Here is a 14,405-nt window from a genome sequence, read left to right as displayed (position 1 = left end):
TTTCCACTTGGGGTGGCAAAAACACTGGAACTGGCCCTGCTCCATGGAAGACAATTTGTTAAATCCCAGATGAGTGGAGTTAAATCAGTTCTCAGCCTGAGTTCTTAGGTCTTAATCCTGAGGATATTGTCCCACCATGAGGCCATTTCCTGCCTCTCTTTCATACAGAAGCACAATTTTCTTTCAACAGACACAGGAACAGCAAGATCTTTCTCTGTCCCTTGTGCAAAGCAGGGGCCAAATTCCAGGAAACAATGGACAAGCAGGGGCCCTGGGCACATCCAGCCCTGGCCGTGAGATGTTCCTCCCTCTTTCTTTATGCTCCTGTTGTTATTTCATGGATAGTCTGGGATGGGGAAAAGCTGAGTTCACTCCAGGTGGAGGAAAAAGGACCCTGAAAATCTCAGGCCCCAACCCCTGCTACCAGGATCACTGAGGTGCTGGGGCTTTGAGTAGGAAAGGGACTGTGTGAAGTGTCAAGGGGCGGAATGAATAACAATCTACAACTAGATCCACCTCATTAATCACTGACACAGGCTAATCCTGCTGCAGATAGAAGGGCTCTTCCAAGGCTCTATCTTGCTTTCTCCAATGCCATGAAAGCCTGTCTTTTGCCCGCTAGCTGTTGTGACTTGAGCACAAGAGGGACGTTTGATCCAGAAGCCTGGCCATGCCTGGAGTCCTGTAGGTAGGGATGCGAGCTCCATTTCCTCTGAGTCCTGAAGCTGGGCTGCAGCCTGGCCTGGGAGGCAGCCCTATTGGTTGACCTACTGGCCCAAAGTCACTTGGGCAGTGTTGGTCTTCCCCAGGGATGCTGAAGGGCCTAAGGGAGGGAGGCTTAATAATCCTCCCTATCAGTCAGGGTGGAAGAGGAGGGCTGCAAGAGTGGGCAGGTTGATGGCTGGGCCTTCTAGCGTTCGGTTGGGGTTGAGGTGGGGACGCGAACTGGGAGAAATGGTTGCTGGCCTGTGAGGAGTGGCTCAGCCGGTGGCGTAAGTGGACCTTGTCATTACCTACAAAGTTGTGATGCTCAAGACCCATCTGTGGGGAATTTCCTCAGCCAGGTATTTCCCCCTGCTCCACGAGTGCTACTGAGACTGAACACGATGGCCTTCCACTTCTTGTGGGGCACTAGGACGTCCCTACCTAGTCAGGAGAAGTTCGGCTTTTCTGCCATATTAGAAGAGCGGTTGGGCCTGGTGGGCTTTGAAGCCTTGTACGGCTCTACTGTTTTGTGTTTCAATTTTCAGTGGTGGCTGAGCTGGAGGGCAGGTCAGACCTGAGGGGAATGGCAGGGTAACCATAAAGAATGCAACTGACTCTTCCGATATGGCCGTATTTTCTTTTTGCCCCACTGGGTGCAGCACCGGGTATGGGATGGCGAATGGTGGGGGAAGGGGGAGGCCCCCCCTAGTGTTCTTCTACCCACACCTTACATCCTACAGGATTTTCAGTGGGTGGCTAGGTGGAAGGTGCTTCCAGGATGGCTTCATCCGCAACAGTGGCCACCCTCACAGCAGCGGCGGCCACAGTGGCGAGCCCCACCCCCTTTTGACTCAGTCTGAACAGAGGTCAATGTACCACTGGGTGAGACAGGCCAATTTTAAGGAGCTTCCTCTGAAGGTGAGCAACTGTCCCCAGAACTTACTGACAGGAGCTTTAAAGTATTTGCAAATGTGCACGGCCGGCATGTGCAGAGCAAAGGCGGCCCGGGGCACTGTGTCAGGCTCTGGCACCGCTTGAGACAATGGACCAACTTCAGCCACCAGGCGACCCAGGATCTAAGGCAGGAATGGGGTGAGGAAGCAAGTCAAGCTGAGCATGGCAGGCAAAAATTCATCTTGCCTTCGTGGGCGCTCGCAATGATGCCCTTTTTGTGTGCCAGGGCTGACAAAAACCTCCCAGACAGAAAAGCAGCAGGCCAAAAAGCCCTCTACACCAACATTCCACACAAAGATGGACTATGAGCCGTCAGGAACAGTATCCCCGATAATGTCACGGCAAACCTGGTGGCTGAACTTTGTGATTTTGTCCTCACTCATAACAGATTTGGGGACAATGTATACCTTCAAGTCAGCAGCACTGCTATGGGTACCCATGGCCCCACAGTATGCCAACATTTTTATGGCTGACTTAGAACAACACTTCCTCAGCTCTCATCCCCTAATGCCCCTACTCTACTTGCGCTACACTGATGACATCTTCATCATCTGGACCCATAGAAAAGAAAACCCTTGAGGAATTCCACCATGATTTCAACAATTTCCATCCCACCATCAACCTCAGCCTGAACCAGTCCACACAAGAAATCCACTTCCTAGACACTACAGTGCTAATAAGCGATGGTCACATAAACACCACCTTATACCGTAAACCTACTGACCATTATACTTACCTACATGCCTCTAGCTTTCACCAGAGCACACCACACAATCCATTTTCTACAGCCAAGCTCTAAGATACAACTGCATTTGCTCCAACCCCTCAGATAGAGACAAACACCTACAAGATCTCTATCAGCTGTTCTTACAACTACAATACCCACCTGCTGAAGTGAAAAAACAGATTGTCAGAGCCAGAAGAGTACCCAGAAATCACCTACTACAGGACAGGCCCAACAAAGAAAGTAACAGAACCCCAAAGAGCTTTGCGAACAGGGGCTGCTAACAGGGAGTTTCGCAAGGGAGTTCTCCAGGTGAAGGAGGAGCTAATACAGCATCTGTGGGGTAAGTGACTGTCTGTAGTGTGTGTTTGTTTGTGTTTGGGGGTTACTTGCTGTGTGCTGAGCTTGTGTTTGTCAGTCTGTTTGTTTGTTTGGTTGTTTGAGGGACCGTGTGCTCTGGCTGGCAGTTGGAGGCAGGTTTGAAAGCTCAAAGCCTCTGGTAATTGGCTGAGCCTTAATCAGTGGGCGGAGCATTCACTCAGTCCAGGGCTTTATAAAGCCGCGCACAAGCGACCAGGGGCTGCTAACAGGGAGTTTCGCAAGGGAGTTCTCCAGGTGAAGGAGGAGCTAATACAGCATCTGTGGGGTAAGTGACTGTCTGTAGTGTGTGTTTGTTTGTGTTTGGGGGTTACTTGCTGTATGCTGAGCTTGTGTTTGTCAGTCTGTTTGTTTGTTTGGTTGTTTGAGGGACCGTGTGCTCTGGCTGGCAGTTGGAGGCAGGTTTGAAAGCTCGAAGCCTCTGGTAATTGGCTGAGCCTTAATCAGTGGGCGGGGCATTCACTCAGGCCAGGGCTTTATAAAGCCGCGCACAAGTGACCAGGGAGCTTTGCGACCAGGGGCTGCTAACAGGGAGTTTCGCAAGGGAGTTTGGCAGGGGAGTGGGAAGGGAGTGGGAACTCCTCGCCAGCCCTAACCCCTTCCCCGTGCCCCCCCCTTCAAACCTATAAACCGAACCACATTCCAAAACTACTTTCCGTAAACCACCCTTTCACTAACTGGCAGGGTGAAATTAAAGGCTGGGCAGAAGCCCAGCAGCAGAGTGGGGGCTATCCAGTTTATTGCACTGACTGTCGCATGTATGATTACCTGCCCTGTGGGCGGGTGGCGTATGTGTGCAGTCAGTGCAAGGAGCTCCTGACCCTCAGAGACCATGTACGGACTTTGGAGGCCAGGGTGGCGGAACTGGAGGAGCTGAGAGAGGCAGAGAGGTATGTTGATGAGGCTTTCCGGGACACTGTAGAATTGTCCCACCTCTGCTTAGACAGCTCCTGTGCTGTTGAGGAGGAAGAAGGGCCCAGGGAAGTAGAGCAATCAATGGGAGCAGAGGGAAACCTTCCCGTAGTTGGGACCCTCCTTCCAGATGGTGCTGGGGTTGCCTCTCGCACTGAGGTTGCCTCTCCGGGGGAGGGAACTCCAGTTTCTAGGAAAAGGCAGGTGTTAGTAATGGGAGATTCGATTATTAGAAATGTAGATAGCTGGGTCTGTGATGACCGGGAGAACCGTATGGTGACTTGCCTGCCTGGTGCGAAGGTTGCGGATCTCTCGAGGCATCTAGATAGACTTATGTGTAGTGCTGGGGAGGAGCCGGTGGTCGTGGTACATGTAGGTACCAATGACATAGGGAAGGGTAAGAGAGATGTCCTGGAAGCCAAATTTAGGCTGCTAGGGAAGAGACTGAAATCCAGGACCTCTATGGTGGCATTTTCACAAATGCTCCCAGTTCCACGCGCAGGGCCAGGTAGGCAGGCAGAGCTTCAGAGTCTCAATGTGTGGATGAGACGATGGTGTAGAGAGGAGGGTTCACGTTCATTAGGAACTGGTTAAACTTCTGGGTTGGGTGGAGCCTATAAAGGAGAGATGGGCTCCACCTAAACCTAAGTGGAACCAGACTGCTGGCACTAAATATTAAAAAGGTTGTAGAGCAGTTTTTAAACTAGAAGATGGGGGAAAGCCGACTGCTGCGGAGGAGCGTGTGGATCGGACACAGACTTCTCTTAGGGGAGAGTCTGATGATAGAGAATCTCCGGGTTATAGTCAGGAGCAGAGGAATGAGAAGTATAATGTAAGGGCCAGATCAGATGATAAACAGTCACATAAAGAAATCTGGCACATCAGAAAAGGCAGGCTAATAAACAGGGACAAGTTTTTAAAGTGCTTGTACACAAATGCCAGAAGTCTAAATAATAAGATGGGTGAACTAGAGTGCCTTGTGATAAAGGAGGATATAGATATAATAGGCATCACAGAAACCTGGTGGACTGAGACCAATCAATGGGACACAATCATTCCGGGGTACAAAATATATCGGAAGGACAGGACAGGCCGTGCAGGGGGAGGAGTGGCACTATATGTTAAAGAAAGTGTAGATTCAAATGAAGTAAAAATCTTAAACGAATCCACAGGTTCCATAGAGTCTCTATGGATAGAAATTTCATGCTCTAGTATAAATATAACAGTAGGGATCTATTATCGATCACCTGACCAGGACAGTAATAGTGATGATGAAATGCTAAGGGAAATTAGAGAGGCTATCAAAATTAAGAACCCAATAATAGTGGGGGATTTCAATTATCCCCATATTGACTGGGAACATTTCACTTCAGGATGAAATGCAGAGATAAAATTTCTTGATACTTTAAATGACTGCTTCATGGAGCAGCTGGTACAGGAACCCACAAGGGGAGAGACGACTCTAGATTTAATCCTGAGTGGAGCGCAGGAGCTGGTCCAGGAGGTAACTATAGCAGGACCATTTGGAAATAGTGACCATAATACAATAGCATTCAACATCCCTGTGGTGGGAAGAACATCTCAACTGCCCAACACTGTGGCCTTTAATTTCAAAAGGGGGAACTATACAAAAATGAGGGGGTTAGTTAGACAAAAGTTAAAAGGTACAGTGACTAAAGTGAAATCCCTGCAAGTTGCGTGGGCCCTTTTTAAAGACACCATAATAGAGGCCCAACTTCAATGTATACCCCAAATTAAGAAAAACAGTAAAAGAACTAAAAAAGAGCCACCGTGGCTTAACAACCATGTAAAAGAAGCAGTGAGAGATAAAGACTTCCTTTAAAAGTGGAAGTCAAATCCCAGTGAGGCAAATAGAAAGGAGCACAAACACTGCCAACTTAAGTGCAAGAGTGTAATAAGAAAAGCCAAAGAGGAGTTTGAAGAACGGCTAGCCAAAAACTCCAAAGGTAATAACAAAATGTTTTTTAAGTACATCAGAAGCAGGAAGCCTGCTAAACAACCAGTGGGGCCCCTTGACGATGAAAATACAAAAGGAGCACTTAAAGATGATAAAGTCATTGTGGAGAAACTAAATGGATTCTTTGCTTCAGTCTTCACGGCTGAGGATGTTAGGGAGATTCCCAAACCTGAGCTGGCTTTTGTAGGTGACAAATCTGAGGAACTGTCACAGATTGAAGTGTCACTAGAGGAGGTTTTGGAATTAATTGATAAACTCAACATTAACAAGTCAGCGGGACCAGATGGCATTCACCCAAGAGTTCTGAAAGAACTCAAATGTGAAGTTGCGGAACTATTAACCAAGGTTTGTAACCTGTCCTTTAAATCGGCTTCGGTACCCAATGACTGGAAGTTAGCTAATGTAACGCCAATATTTAAAAAGGGCTCTAGGGGTGATCCTGGCAATTACAGACCAGTAAGTCTAATGTCGGTACCGGGCAAATTAGTTGAAACAATAGTAAAGAATAAAATTGTCAGACACATAGAAAAACATAAACTCTTGAGCAATAGTCAACATGGTTTCTGTAAAGGAAATCGTGTCTTACTAATCTATTAGAGTTCTTTGAAGGGGTCAACAAACATGTGGACAAGGGGGATCCGGTGGACATAGTGTACTTAGATTTCCAGAAAGCCTTTGACAAGGTCCCTCACCAAAGGCTCTTACGTAAATTAAGCTGTCCTGGGATAAAAGGAAAGGTCCTTTCATGGATTGAGAACTGGTTAAAGGACAGGGAACAAAGGGTAGGAATTAATGGTAAATTCTCAGAATGGAGAGGGGTAACTAGTGGTGTTCCCCAAGGGTCAGTCCTAGGATCAATCCTATTCAATTTATTCATAAATGATCTGGAGAAAGGGTAAACAGTGAGGTGGCAAAGTTTGCAGATGACACTAAACTACTCAAGATAGTTAAGACCAAAGCAGATTGTGAAGAACTTCAAAAGATCTCACAAAACTAAGTGATTGGGCAACAAAATGGCAAATGAAATGTAATGTGGATAAATGTAAAGTAATGCACATCGGAAAAAAATAACCCCAACTATACATACAACATGATGGGGGCTAATTTAGCTACGAGTCAGGAAAAGATCTTGGAGTTAACGTGGATAGTTCTCTGAAGATGTCCACGCAGTGTGCAGAGGTGGTCAAAAAGCAAACAGGATGTTAGGAATCATTAAAAGGGGATAGAGAATAAGACTGAGAATATATTATTGCCCTTATATAAATCCATGGTACGCCCACATCTCGAATACTGTGTACAGATGTGGTCTCCTCACCTCAAAAAGATATTCTAGCACTAGAAAAGGTTCAGAAAAGAGCAACTAAAATGATTAGGGGTTTAGAGAGGGTCCCATATGAGGAAAGATTAAAGAGGCTAGGACTCTTCAGTTTGGAAAAGAGGAGACTAAGGGGGGACATGATAGAGGTATATAAAATCATGAGTGATGTTGAGAAAGTGGATAAGGAAAAGTTATTTACTTATTCCCATAATACAAGAACTAGGGGTCACCAAATGAAATTAATAGGCAGCAGGTTTAAAACAAATAAAAGGAAGTTCTTCTTCACGCAGCGCACAGTCAACTTGTGGAACTCCTTACCTGAGGAGGTTGTGAAGGCTAGGACTATAACAATGTTTAAAGGGGACTGGATAAATTCATGGTGGCTAAGTCCATAAATGGCTATTAGCCAGGATGGGTAAGAATGGTGTCCCTAGCCTCTGTTCATCAGAGGATGGAGATGGATGGCAGGAGAGAGATCACTTGATCATTGCCTGTTAGGTTCACTCCCTCAGGGGCACCTGGCATTGGCCACTGTCGGTAGACAGATACTGGGCTAGATGGACCTTTGGTCTGACCCGGTACGGCCTTTCTTATGTTCTTATGTTCACTAGCAGTCATCTTCAGCCCCCAACTGAAACCTCTCCAGTGCATCATCAAGGATCTACAACCCATCCTGAAGGATGATCCCTCACTCTCACAGATCTTGGGAGACAGGCCAGTCCTTGCTTACAGACAGCCCCCCCAACCTGAAGCAAATACTTACCAGCAACCACACAACAAAAAACACTAACCCAGGAACCTATCCTTGCAACAAAGCCCGTTGTCAACTCTGTCCACATGTCTATTCAGGGGACACCATCATAGGACCTAATCACATCGGCCACACTATCAGAGGCTCGTTCACCTGCACATCTACCAATGTGATATATGCTATTATGTGCCAGTAATGCCCCTCTGCCATGTACATTGGCCAAACCAGACAGTCGCTACGTAAAAGAATAAATGGACATAAATCACATGTCAAGAATTATAACATTCAAAAATCAGTTGGAGAACACTTCAGTTTCTCTGGTCACTCATTTACAGACCTAAAAGTCGCAATATTACAACAAATAATCTTCAAACCCGACTCCCGAGAGACTGCTGAAGTGGAATTAATTTGCAAAGTGGACACCATTAAATTAGGCTTGAATAAAGACTGGGAGTGGATGGGTCATTACACAAAGTCAAACTATTTCCCCATGTTTATTTGTCCCCCTACTGTCACTCACACCTTCCTGTCAACTGTTGCAAATGGGCCATCCCAATAATCACTACAAAAGGTTATTTTCTCCTGCTTATAATAGCTCACCTTAACTGCTCACTCTTGTTATAGTGTGTATGGCAACACCCATTTTCTCATGTTCTCTGTGTATATATCTTCCTGCTGCATTTTCCACTGCATGCATCTGATGAAGTGGGTTTTAGCCCACAAAAGCTTATGCTCAAATAAATTTGTAAGTCTCTAAGGTGCCACAAGTACTCCTCTTTCTTTTTGCAGATAAATGAATGGAGGTTAAATCCATGAATGGCTATTAGCCAGGATGGGTAAGGAATGGTGTCCCTAGTTTCTGTTTGTCAGAGGGTGGAGATGGATGGCAGAAGAGAGATCATTTGGTCATTACCTGTTAGGTTCAGTCCCTCTGGGGCACCAGGCATTGGCCACTGTTGGCAGATAGGATGCGGGGTTGGATGGACCTTTGGTCTGACCCAGTATGGCCATTCTTATGTTCTTCTGAAGGGAGAGGCAGTTCCCTATGACAGAGTTTCTGTAGTGTAGTGGTTATCACGTTTACCTAACACGCAAAAGGTCCCTGGTTCAAAACCAGACAGAAACATGCTAGCTTGTTTTTCTCAGCTCCTACTGGCCTGTCCTTGCTGTTGTAGGAGCAGCAGTGATTTCTATGCTCAAAAGGTCTCTTATACTTCCCCTGCTCCCACTTTTGTCTCCTGTCCCTCTCTGAATGCCTGTGAAGTGGCTTTCCCCCTCCCGCTCCCTCCTGGAATGCTGGTGGGATGAATGGGCTGGTTGAAGAGCAGAAGAGCTCCCAGGTAGACAAGGTGTCTGGGACGCTAATTAGGCAGCACTCACACACCCAGAGCATGGACACTGCCCAAGGTGGAGTGTGACCAACCAGATGCAGCCAAGTCATCTCTAGTCGCAGGCCATGAGGTGCAGGCCCTTAAAAGGGGAAGGGACCCTGTGCTCAGGAGAGCACTCACAAGCTTGTACCTCCAGTGAATACCCTTCGCCCGGACCGTCTGGCCAGTGGTTCTCTGCGTTGTATTTCATTGTGCCTCAGGAAGATTTACCTTCATCGCACCGTCCATAGCTGCGCTGTGGGACACTTACCTTGCCGAATCCTGACATCTCCAGTGCTGTGCCTGTCCAGGGAGCGTGAGTATACAAGTGTGAGTGTGACACCCCCCACTTCTTCTTTTGAGCTTAGCTGTCAGTATAATAAATGTGCTGCTTTCTGCCAAACTCTGGTGGGTCATAAGCGTAGGGAGCACTAACTAGCTGGCCCAATTTTGGGTAACACCTATGATAAACTCAACCCCTGCAGGGCAGAGGGTGGTGAAATGAGCTGAGAAAAAGCCTTGGCATCAGCAGGGGAAAGCTAGTGGATCTGGGCTGGTCACCTTTTGAAGCCTTGTGGCTTGGTCTCCTCTGCACTTGGAGGTTGACCAATGGCGGCCGGCTCTTGCTGCTGGCCTCCTATGTGTGACTTGCCAAAGGAGGAAGTGAGGCAGGAATGGGGCAAAAGAGGAAAGTCGAGCTGACGAAGAAGCTAAGTGCCTCAGTGCGGCTAAGTGGGGTTAGTAGAGCGTCACCAGTCGTTCTGCAAAGCCTGGGGAGGTGCGGTTGGCTGCTGGGAGGTAGAATCCTGTGCCTGCGTCTTGGCTTCCCAGGGGTGGCTACTTGCAGCCCAGGAGAAGAAAGACGGTTCTGGGTGAAAGGAAGACAAGCAAAGCTCTGTGAGGAAATTTGGGTGTGGGGTGCTGGCTCTGCCCTGGGGGAGGGGCTTGGGGTAGAGGAGGGGTGGTGCTTACCCCGGGCAGTGCAGCTCCCAAAGTGACCGGTACACACAACCCTCTGGCAGCAGCTCCTAGCTGGGCCGTGCCAGGGGGTCTCTGTGCACCGCTGCCTGCAGGCACCGCCCCCAGAGCTCCCATTGGCTGCAGTTCCTGGCCAATGGCCGCTGCAGAGTTGGTACTCAGGGCAGGGGCAATGAATGGAGACACTCTCCCCGCCCCGGGGATGGGGACATGCCGGCCACTTCTGGGAGTGGCACGGAGGGACGGAGGCAGAGTGGGCAGGGAGCCACCCTACTGCTGTTGGCACATCTCTGCACACCCATTGGGGGAGGGGAGCAGAGGGCCTCCATGTGCTGCCTGGGGTAGGGGCAGTGCACAGAGCTGCCTCCCCTCCCGGGTCTATTACAGGAGTGGGTGGGTGGGGTCTTTTGGCCTGCAAGGTGCAGCAGGTCGGACTAGATGATCACACTGGCCCCTTCTGACCTTAAAGGCTCTGAGTCTAAAAGGGAGAGGGAATTAAAGGAAGTTTTTTAAAAAAATAAACCAAACATTGTAATACCAGGATAACTCCAACAGCTCATTGTATAGTCCCGCCCCTTTCTTCCTCCATTGTGTGTTGAATGACCTGCAGGACATTGATTCTTTCATTCCATTGCTAAACTGATACAATGTGACTGAAATTAAACCAATTCCCAGGGGAGAAAACATCATATCTCTGCATTGGCTGGGAATTGAACCCAGATTAACTACTTGGAAGGCAGCTATGCTCACCACTATACCACCAGTGCATCTGGCAAAAATGCTCCTTATGCTTGCCTAATGAGGCTAGAGTAGCATTGAGGAGATTTTCTGCCTGTTAAAATGTACTGGATTCTCATCACTAAAAAAAAAACACCTCCATCTTCACTTGGGTTTGAACCATCAGCCTTTCAATTAGCCAATCAAAGTTGTTAATCACAGGGTATGTCTACACTATGGGATTATTCCAATTTTACAGAAACCAGTTTTTGGAAACAGATTGTATAAAGTCGAGTGCACGCAGCCCCACTAAGCACATTAATTCGGCGGTGTGCATCCATGTACTAAGGCTAGCGTCAATTTCTGGACCGTTGCACTGTGGGTAGCTATCCCATAGCTATCCCATAGTTTCTGCAGTCTCTCCCGCCCATTGGAATTCTGGATTGAGATCCCAACGCCTGATGGGGCAAAAACAGTGTCGTGGGTGATGCTGGGTAAATGTCGTCAGTCAATCCTCCCTCTGTGAAAGCAATGGCAGACAATCATTTTGCTCCCTTTTCCCTGGATTGCCCAGGCACACGCCATAGCATGGCAACCATGGAGCCCGTTCAGCCTTTTTTCACTATCACCATATGTCTACTGGATGGTGCTGACAGACGCAGTACTGCAGCGCTACACAGCAGCATCCCCTTGCCTTTTGCAAGTTGGGAATGGTTGGGTCATTACACTAATTGAATCTATTTCCCTATGTTAAGTTCTCCTCACACCTTCTATGGGCCATCTCAATTATCACTTCAAAAAGTTTTTTTTTCCTCCTGCTAATGATAGCTCATCTCAATTGATTAGACTTTTCCTGTTGTTATGCATACTTCCAGCTTTTCATGTTCTCTGTATGTATAAATATCTCCTGTCTGTATGTTCCATTCTATGCATCCGAAGAAGTGAGCTGTAGCTCATGAAAGCTCATGCTAAAATAAATTTGTTAGTCTTTAAGGTGCCACAAGTACTCCTGTTATTTTAGCAAAGATGGTTACCAGCCATACTGTCCCGTCTGTTGCTTTGCAACTTGACAATGACAATTGCCAGTTATACTGTACCGTTTGCTGCTGTCATGGGTGCTCCTGGCAGGCCTTGGTGAGGTCAGCCGGGTGCGCATGGACAAAAATGGGAATGACTCCCCAGGTCATTCCCTTCCTTAAGTTTTGTCTAAATGGAGAGTCAGTCCTGTCTGGACTATCAGGCAAGCCTACTAAAGAACCAGAGAGGCAAATGGCCGCTCCAGGTCAGAGCCCCAGACACCCCACAGAAATGATGAGCTGCATGCCATTCTAGGAGGTGCCCCTGCAACAACCCCACCCATTGCTTCCCTCCTCACCCACCCTTCCTGCGCTACTGTGGCAGTTATCCCCCCATTTCTGTGATGAAGTAACAAAGAATGCATGAATTTGAAACAACACTGACTTTATTGCCTCTGCAAGTAGAGCTCAAAGGCGGGAGGGGAGAGCAGCCTCCAGCTGCTATGATATTGCAGGCAGGACTGAATCTCCATTAGACAAAGCTTAAAGAAGAGAATGACCTGGGAGTCATTCCCATTTTTGCCCAGGCGCCCCTGGGCGACCTCACCGAGGCCAGCCAGGAGCACTCACGGGATGACGATGACTGATACCAGTCCTACTGTACCGTCTGCCGTCTGGAAGGGAAGGGAAGGGGATGCTGCTGAGTAGCGCTGCAGCACCGCATCTGACAGCAGCATCCAGTAGACATACGGTGACATTGAAAAAGGCGAAATGATTTTTATCCTTTGCTTTCACGGGAGGGGGGAGGGGGAGAACGACATATACCCTGAACCACCCGCAACAATGTTTTTGACCCTTCAGGCTTTGGGAACTCAGCCAAGAATTCAAATGGTTTTCGGAGAGTGTGGGAACTGTGAGATAGCTACAGACGTCAGTCGCCCCTCCCTCCGTGAGTGTCCATTTCATTCTTTGGCTTTCTGCTACGCTTGTCTCAGCTCCTTAAGTTTCAGCACTGTGTTGAGTCCCTGCTGTGGCCTCTGTCTATCATGGCCTTGGAGATTTTTTCAAATGTTTTGGCATTTCGTCTTTTGGAATGGAGTTCTGATAGAACAGAGTCATCTCCCCGTACAGAGATCAGCTTCAGTATCTCCCCTATGGTCCATGCTGGAGCTCTTTTTGGATTCTGGGACTGCATGGTCACCTGTGCTGATCAGAGCTCCACGCTGGGCAAACAGGAAATGAAATTCAAAAGTTCATGAGGCTTTTCCTGTCAACCTGGCCAGTGCATCCGAGTTCAGATTGCTGTCCAGAGCGGTCACAATGGTGCACTATGGGATAGCGCCCGGAGGCCAATACCGTTGAATTGCGGCCACACTAACCCTAATCCGACATGGCAATACCGATTTCAGCGCTACTCCCCTCGTCGGGGAGGAGTACAGATACCGGTATTAAGAGCCCTTTATATCGATATAAAGGGCTTGTTGTGGACGGTGCAGGGTTAATGCGATTTAATGCTGCTCAATTTGATATAAACTCGTAATGTTGAGCACAGGGCCGGCTTTAGGCCGATTTGCCCGATTCCCCCGTGGGCCCGCGCCTGAGGGCCCCGCGCCGGCAGCGTCTCCCGGAAGCAGCAGCTGTTGTTGCTAGGCAACGAGAGACGCTGGCGGGCAGAGGGCTGAGGCAGAGGCAGCCGCGAGTGGGTGTTGCAGGTCAGGAGGGGGGGGGAAGGCACATGTGCTTTGCAGCCTTCCTTCCCCTCCCCCACCCCCAGCACTCACCTGGAGGAGACGCCAAGGGAGCTTCCGGTCCGGTGGGAGACAGGAATCTCTGCAGTGCACCTCACTCACCTGAGCAGCTGCTGGGGCTTCCAGCCGTGAGTGTCTGAGCCTGTGATTCCCCGGAGGGTTGTAATATTGGGCTGGTTTTGTGGTTTTCGTGGTGTTGCTGTTTGAGGGTGAGTTGGTGCCTGCCTGTGTCTGGTTCCAAACTAAAGTCGGGATCATGTAACCCAGGAAAAAAGCCCCGAGCCGGTACTTAGTGCTGTGAACTCCAGGTGAGAGAGAGAGGGAGGTTTGGAGGAGGAAACCAAATACATCAAGAGGGAGAATGCGAAAGGTCTGCAACACGGCAGGCTGAGACTTCTCTCCCCCCCCACTTCCTGGCAAGAGGGGAAACTGAGGCACGGGGTGATCTGATTCCCCTCTCCAAATTATTTTGCAAACGAAGGGGACTGGGGCTCCTATCCAGACCAGTTCCCTTCCCATAAACTCTGCTTTCCCTGCTGCAAGATCGCTGTAGGGGCTGAATATTTCCATTAAACTATGGCGCCTTCATTTGCCCTACAACAATAAATTAGACCGGCTTGGTGGAGGGGCTATTCCCCCCTCAAAGCTGTGTGGATATTAAGGGTTTTTTGAGGGGGGGGCATGATAATATTCCAGATCAATCAAATGCCCAGCTCAGCTTTCTAGCTATCCAGCAGCTCTAGGGCAGGGAAGGGAGGTGCTATTGGTGCAGAGTGGTTGCAAATCAGGGGTGAATTTAGCAGGGGGGGGGCATTGAAATCCTGCCTGATGCAGCCATACAGAATCGCTGGCAGCG

At 48.7% G+C, this 14,405-nt stretch overlaps 1 non-coding gene across 1 annotated transcript; it reads right to left on the bottom strand.

Annotated features, from left to right (window-relative positions):
• Positions 1-10,763: 10,763 nt before the first annotated feature.
• Positions 10,764-10,835, bottom strand: TRNAG-UCC. The gene has a single exon. It is a non-coding gene; the product is annotated as a tRNA-Gly (tRNA).
• Positions 10,836-14,405: the final 3,570 nt, after the last annotated feature.

The sequence above is a fragment of the Mauremys reevesii genome, linkage group 12, assembly GCF_016161935.1.
Source record: "Mauremys reevesii isolate NIE-2019 linkage group 12, ASM1616193v1, whole genome shotgun sequence".
In the NCBI taxonomy this organism is placed as follows: domain Eukaryota; kingdom Metazoa; phylum Chordata; order Testudines; family Geoemydidae; genus Mauremys; species Mauremys reevesii.
The sequence above is the reverse complement of the archived record's forward strand: the minus strand, read 5'-3'. Positions and strand labels throughout refer to the sequence as shown.